The following is a 6,368-nucleotide window of genomic DNA, read 5'->3' as shown; positions in this document are numbered from 1 at the left end:
GAAATCTGTCCTCTCAGGTGGTGATAAAAGCTAGGTGGCAGGTGGGATGGGGAGCCTGGTGAAGGGGTGGAGCACATGAGATGGAGAGGCCAGAATGAGCTCCCCAGGAAGGCAGCAGCTTAGTAAAGATGGGAGGGAGGGAGGCAGCCATGTGAACATGTGGGAAAAGAGCAGTCCAAGCAGAGGCATAGCACATGCAAAGGCCCCGAGGCAGGACCGGCCTGGCCTGTTGAGGAGTATCAAGGAGGCCAGCATGGCTGGAATGCGTCAGTGAGCATGAGAGTTGCAAGAGAAGAGGTCTGGTGGCAACAGACTGAGGGGCACATAGAGTCTTAGGAGCCATGGAGTTCTGCTCTTCTATGAGATGGGCCATTGAGGGAATTTAGCAGATAATTACAAACATGAAAGTCCCAAATTATGAGCATATGAGTTTAATCTTCTTTTCTTTGTAATTCAATTTAACCCAATTCTTCTAGTGTGGTGTAGTTTTGTATGGGGTTGTATTAGAGTTCTCTAGAGAAACAGCAAAGGAAATACATTTAAATGAGGACATTTATTTTAGGGAATTGGCTCACATGGTTATAAGGCTGACAAACGCAAAGATCTGCATTGAGTTGGCAAGCTGAAGACCCAGGAGAGCCAATAGTGTGGTTCCTGTCCATGACTGAAGGCTTGAGAACCAGGAGAGCCGATGGTGTAGTTGTAGTGTAGAGGCAGGAAAAAGCCAATGTCCCTATTCTGAAGTAGTCAGACAGGAGGAATTCTCTAACTCGAGAGAACTGAACTCTTTGTTCTATTCGGGTCTTCAACCAATGAAATTAATGTTGATTGTATCCCAAAACGTTGTCACGGAAACACTCAGAATAATGTTTGATCAAATATCTGGGCACACTGTGATCCAGTCAAGTTGATGCATAAAATTAACTATTACAAAGATTGTAATAAAGAACACAGATCTCAACTTTGCTGTTTCCTAGTTGCATGACCCCCAGGGACATTACTTAACCTCTTTAAGCCTCAGTTTCTTCATCTGTAAAATGGGGACAGAGTTTACTTCATAGGCATTCAACCTGCACAGTCATACTTAGATGGACCCATGCTTGCTTGAATGCTCTGCTGTTGAAATTCTTAATAAATTTTAAATAATTTGTTAATAATGCTTAACAATCTTTAACAAGGGGCTCCACATTTTTATCTTGCATTGTCTTCCACAAATAATGTACCCAGTGCTGAAGAAGGATATTAACCTTAACTTCTTCTCAGGGTGCTTGTGAAGATCAAATAAGACACCACAGGTAAAGCACTCAGCACCTTGCCTGACACAGTACCTACATCATAAACCCAGCTGTCATTATCGCTAACAACATGTGCAAGCCCCTACTTGGGGCCAGATCCTCAAGTCCACAGAGATGAACATGACTCCTGCCCTGAGGAATTTGTGGTTTATGGTTCAGGAGTTAATGGATCCAGGTAGAGCAGCCTGAGGCACACTCATGCAGGTAAAGGCATCCCCCAGGAGGAAGTCTCCTGATTCTTCACTCCTGTTGGAAATTGAGGAAGTTGGAAGGGTCCTAGGCAGGGAGAGGTGATGAGAGAAAGGGCCCAGAAGGTCTCAGTAGCTGGGGAAAGAGTTGCATGGAGAGAGGCATGGGAGGTATGGAAAGGAAGCCCAGAGCTGGGTGCTGATTAGGGACTGTGACCAGCCAGACCCCCCAAGACCACACCCCACTGGCCTGGAACCTGAGAGACTGAGTGCCTGCTCACTGGCTGTATCCCCTGAGCAGGCTCCACAGTATCTCTAAGCCCCAGGTTGTCACCAAGTAAGTGAGGGACATGACCCAGATGAGGATGAATGCACACAGAATGATACCCCACAGAGGGAAAAGGTTATTGTACAATCAGGAGTGGGAGGAAGCAGCTTCTGGAATGCCTGAAGATGTGAGGCACCCATGTGTCTTAAAGCCTCCACTTTAAATGCCGGGAGACCACAAGGCACTGTTCTCCCCTTTTCACTTAGCAGAGGGGCCCCAACCTAGCTCCCTGGGCTCCCAGCCCCACCTCACACCCTCCTCTCCAGTCTTTTACTCCCCAGGAACTCAGAAGGATTATTTTAAATGGCAAATCAGATCTTATCCCTTTGTTCTGCAAAACCCCCCGGGGCTGTCCATACTTTGAGACTGAAATGCTCACCCCACGTATGCCCCCTCCACATCTGTGACCTCATCTCCCACCACTGGCCACTCAGTTACAGCACTGGGGATGGCTGGCTTTTTCTATGCATGGAGCCTCTAGCACATGTGGTCTTGGGGCCCTTGTCCTTGCTGTTCCCTCTGACTGGAGCAATTCCTGTCCTCCATGGCTTGCTCCAGCACTGCAAATGCCCCTCCTCAGACAGGCCAGCCCTCACCCCAACCCCTCCCCATCTTGAACTTAATGACCATCATTGCCTTTTCACCTGGCTTTGTCATCATTGCATGTATTATGACATGACATAACATTATAGTTCCCTTGTTTATTTTCTGTCTCTCCACCAAAATACGAGCTCCACACAGCTGGATACTTTTATCTTACTTATGTTGTATTGTATCCTCCACACCTAAGATTGTGCCTGCACAGGATATTTCACAAGTGATGGATTCCTGCTTTACAGATACAGAAACTGAGGCTCAATGAAATCACATCCTTTACCAACAACCCACAGCTCTGGAGCTGAGACTGGTCCCTGGGCAGTGGTGCGCTGGCAAATGTCTTAAACCCGGCTCTCCAGGGTAGCAGGAGGTCCCGGTTGCATTTGCTGATGTCCATGGTATAAATACTTCCATCACGGCCGATTTCAAACTACCAAGGTGACGTCACTGAATGCGAGGTTCGGAAGGATGCGTCCCTGGGCTCTGGAAGGAAGCCAGTGTCAGCCAACTCAGCACCCACTGCCTGGCTACCCCGTGTTCCTTCATTTTCCTCACTCCGCACCTTGAGTGAAATAACTCCTTCTTCGCTTTCCCCTCTAAATCCGACTTACCTCATTCCGCACTTAATACATCAGGTGAAATAACTCCTTCACTTTCCCCCTTCAAATCCTATCTCATATTGAAGAAAAGAATCCGAGCCGAGTCTCTGCACGTCTCTGGGCCTCAGTTTCCCCGTCCATACGGTGGGATGACTTCTAAGCCCTGTCTCTCCTCCATCATCCTTGCCTGAAGTCTGGGAGCCCTGGTCATGCGCACTGCCCCTGTAGACCACCAGGAGGCAGCCTTTCCCCACCAAAGACGCTGGCCTCTCGGATTTCCCGTCCGTGTCCTTCTTGGACACAGCCCCTGGGTATTGTGGGCCCTGCCTGGCTTATGAATCAGCGATTGTGCCCAGCCCCGAGCGGGCATCTGCAGAAAGGGCCCACTGTCTGCAGTGAGGCCTTTTGTTCCAGCAGTGGCCTGGGGAAACTGGGATTAGGCTGGGGGCCTGATTGGTTCCCAGGGGCACCTGGTGGGTGTTGGGGTGTGAACCCAGACGGACCCCTCTCTGCTCTCCCCGCTGTCCTCCCCAATCCCATCTACCAGGCTGCTGTGCCGGGCACTGCTCACCTGTGCCTCGGCTCTGTCTGAGGTTCTTGCCCCTGCAGACCTCCTCTGCCACCCTCTGAGGCTCATGGCACGTGTTCCCTCCTCCAGGCCGAGGTTCCTGTTACTTCCTTTAGCCTCATTCAATCCAACTGCACTTTAAGAGGGTAGGTGTCGGGAGCTGGGCTTCTCCCTGAGATTTTGGCTCCAGGCATTACCGCAGCCCCATTTTCTTTTCCCTTTCACTGCAGCGGAGGGACGCCCAGGCTTTGGGCGCCGCCTGCGTCTGCAGCAGAGGCAGTGGCCTAACCCTGAGAGGTAGCCCAAGGTCAGGCCAGGGTCTGCGTCCTCCCCTCAGCTCTGCTGTCACAGATGACTGTGAACCCGCGGAGCTCCCATCTCTGGAGCCTGGCCTGGGCCAGCGGCTCGCAGTGCTGCGTGCGCAGTGCCTGGCCCAATCCCACCTGCAGCCTGGGAAGTCACAGGGGCACCCAGGGCTCCACGGCCTCCCTGACCACAAAAGGGGAATCACTGCAGCTCCTGGCAGTGGGCGTGGTCCGCTGTGAGGCTCCGGGGCTTCTAACACCTGAAAATGTAAGCTAAGTGTTCTGGGAATGATGAGGCCTCATCTTACTCTTTTTTTTTTTTTTTTTTTTTTTTGGTAACCATCTCTTGCTTCAACCCAGGGCAAGATCTGGAACTGATCCTTCAAAGGAAAGAGGGAGGAGGGTGGGAGGGTGCCTATCACCTCCCTGAGGGTAGACCTGGGTTTCAGTCCCTGTTCGGGTGGCCATGGGAGTCGGGGAGCTCCCTGCTGCCATCTCTGAGCTTCGGCTTCCTCTACTGTTAAATGGGGGTTAAAAAGATGCTCTTCTCATTCTGGGGGTGGAGGTAGAGTCAGGATTAGAGCTATTTTCAGTCTCTGACATGTGAAGCTGGAGCTGCATAAGAATCTGTAGGGTATTTTATTAGCAGAAAAATTGTTGTATATAAATGTCATCTTGCTGTACCTAATCCTGTCCTTAGTGCATCAGAAGTGACAGTTAGTACAGGCAAGGAAAGCTCTAGCTTTCCATGATGACTAATCCCACAGAAACTAAAGCAAATTATTCACTGTGGGATAAGAATTTATTGTTAAAACATTTGACCCTGGTATTTAAAAATATAAGCAGCTTTTTTGGAGGACACTGGTGGGTTTGAAAGTGACCATTTGGGGCAACAGCATGGTGAGTCTTTCTTGGTCCTTAAACCTGAAGCCAAGCCCGCTTTTGCACCTCCTGTGACCCCTGAAATGCCCGTGCATAGGTGGGCCCAAGACACCCCCGGTAGCCCCTGATGCCCCGGGGGAGGGAGTCTGCCTATTGATTGCAGCTTCTAGAATTCAGTCTCTTGTATGCTGTCTCTCTGATAACACCATGCCTAATACTGAGATTGCATTTTTTGGGGGCTTTGTTTTTCTAATTTGTTTATCCCCTTGACTCAGGTGAAGAGCTGATGGCATTAGAGAAACTGAGGCAAATGGTCACAGTCTGCCATGCTGGGCTGAGGGATGGTGACACGGGGCACCTCTGCCCTGGCCTGGGGCTCAGCCCTCCCAAGACATGCTGGTGCTCAGGCTCCCCCAACCCTGCTGTTCTGGGTGGAACAGTCCTGTGACTTCAGTGTCAAAGGAGACAGACCAAGCATGGCCCCTGGCTCGGGAGGGCTCCCCGCTTGCACCCCTTCTGGCAGGAGGTCAGGGGGCTGCACGGAGGAGCCAGCAACTGCTGGGGCCCCATCTTCCCACCTGACAGCAGCGTTACCCCCTCCCTACTTTACCTCTCAATGCCTTTATCTGTCAGAGCCAGAGGAAAAGCCCCCGCCTCTGTGAGGCCCTCCATGGTCCCATCAGCATGTGTCCGAGAGGCACCCTGGTGGATGTCATTGCCCCAAATCTTCTGTTCCATTTAAGATTCTTGGTGGAAACTTAAGGCAAACGTTGGGAGGATACTGGATAGTCCATGATGAAACTGGGCTTCAGAGGGCTGGGAGCTCCTGGGAGTCCACCCACCCTCCTTCTCTGGGTGGCTGCTACAGATTCAAACTCCCAGGAGAGAGTCCATTTGGCCAGTGAGGACCACAGGCCGCCTCGTTGTTGAGAGTGGGGCGGTCACAGAGCTGGACAGAACAACACTAACAGAGAGGCAGGGTGCCCCAGGTGAGCCAGGAGGACACACACGCCAGGGTCTGCTAGGCACCCCTGCCTGGGCCTGGGGCTCAGCCCTCCCCGAGGCATGCTGGTGCCCAGGCTCTTGGAGAGCCTGGTGGGGCTGCAAGAATGGAGTTCTCACTCGGACACCTGAGACCTCTCCCGGTTGGGGAGTGTCAAGTGTGGGGCAAACACCTGCACAGGCCAAGGCTCTGGAGGCTACGCCCGCTACCCCCGGATAATGGTGCTCAGGAGAAGTTCAGGAAACTTAACTCTCGCTTGCCTTCCAGTGAACGGGAGCACGGGGTCTGTCCACACTCCCCCACAACACAGGGCGATTGTTGTAGAGCAGAGCTGGACATGCCCCCGGCCCTGTTTACAAGGTGGCATCCAGGGGTCCGCACTGTGTTTCCGGTACGCTGGGGCTTGTTCATTTTCAAAGGACTCTCGGAAGGGGAGAATGTTCTCAGCGGTTTATGCTTTCTCGGATGAGCTGTGCATTGCTGCTCCTCTGGGGCTGCAAATCTTTTCAGCCACGAAGACAAAACAGTTCCTCCCGCTTTGTTCTTCTCAACCCTCAAAGAAGCCCCTTTCAGGGTAAGGCTTGTCAGCTGCGTCTTTGGGAA

General features: G+C 51.9%; 1 long non-coding RNA gene across 1 annotated transcript; it reads right to left on the bottom strand.

Moving 5' to 3' along the window:
* Positions 1-395: 395 nt before the first annotated feature.
* On the bottom strand, positions 396-4,108 carry LOC134762084 (uncharacterized). Its single transcript, XR_010141637.1, has 3 exons — positions 3,579-4,108; positions 2,191-2,891; positions 396-1,541 (listed from the first exon to the last, which is right to left on the bottom strand). It is a non-coding gene; the product is annotated as an uncharacterized LOC134762084 (long non-coding RNA).
* Positions 4,109-6,368: the final 2,260 nt, after the last annotated feature.

The sequence above is a fragment of the Pongo abelii genome, chromosome 8 (assembly GCF_028885655.2).
Source record: "Pongo abelii isolate AG06213 chromosome 8, NHGRI_mPonAbe1-v2.0_pri, whole genome shotgun sequence".
Taxonomy (NCBI): Eukaryota; Metazoa; Chordata; class Mammalia; order Primates; family Hominidae; genus Pongo; species Pongo abelii.
Note: the sequence above shows the minus strand (reverse complement) of the source record. Positions and strands in the feature narration are given on the sequence as shown.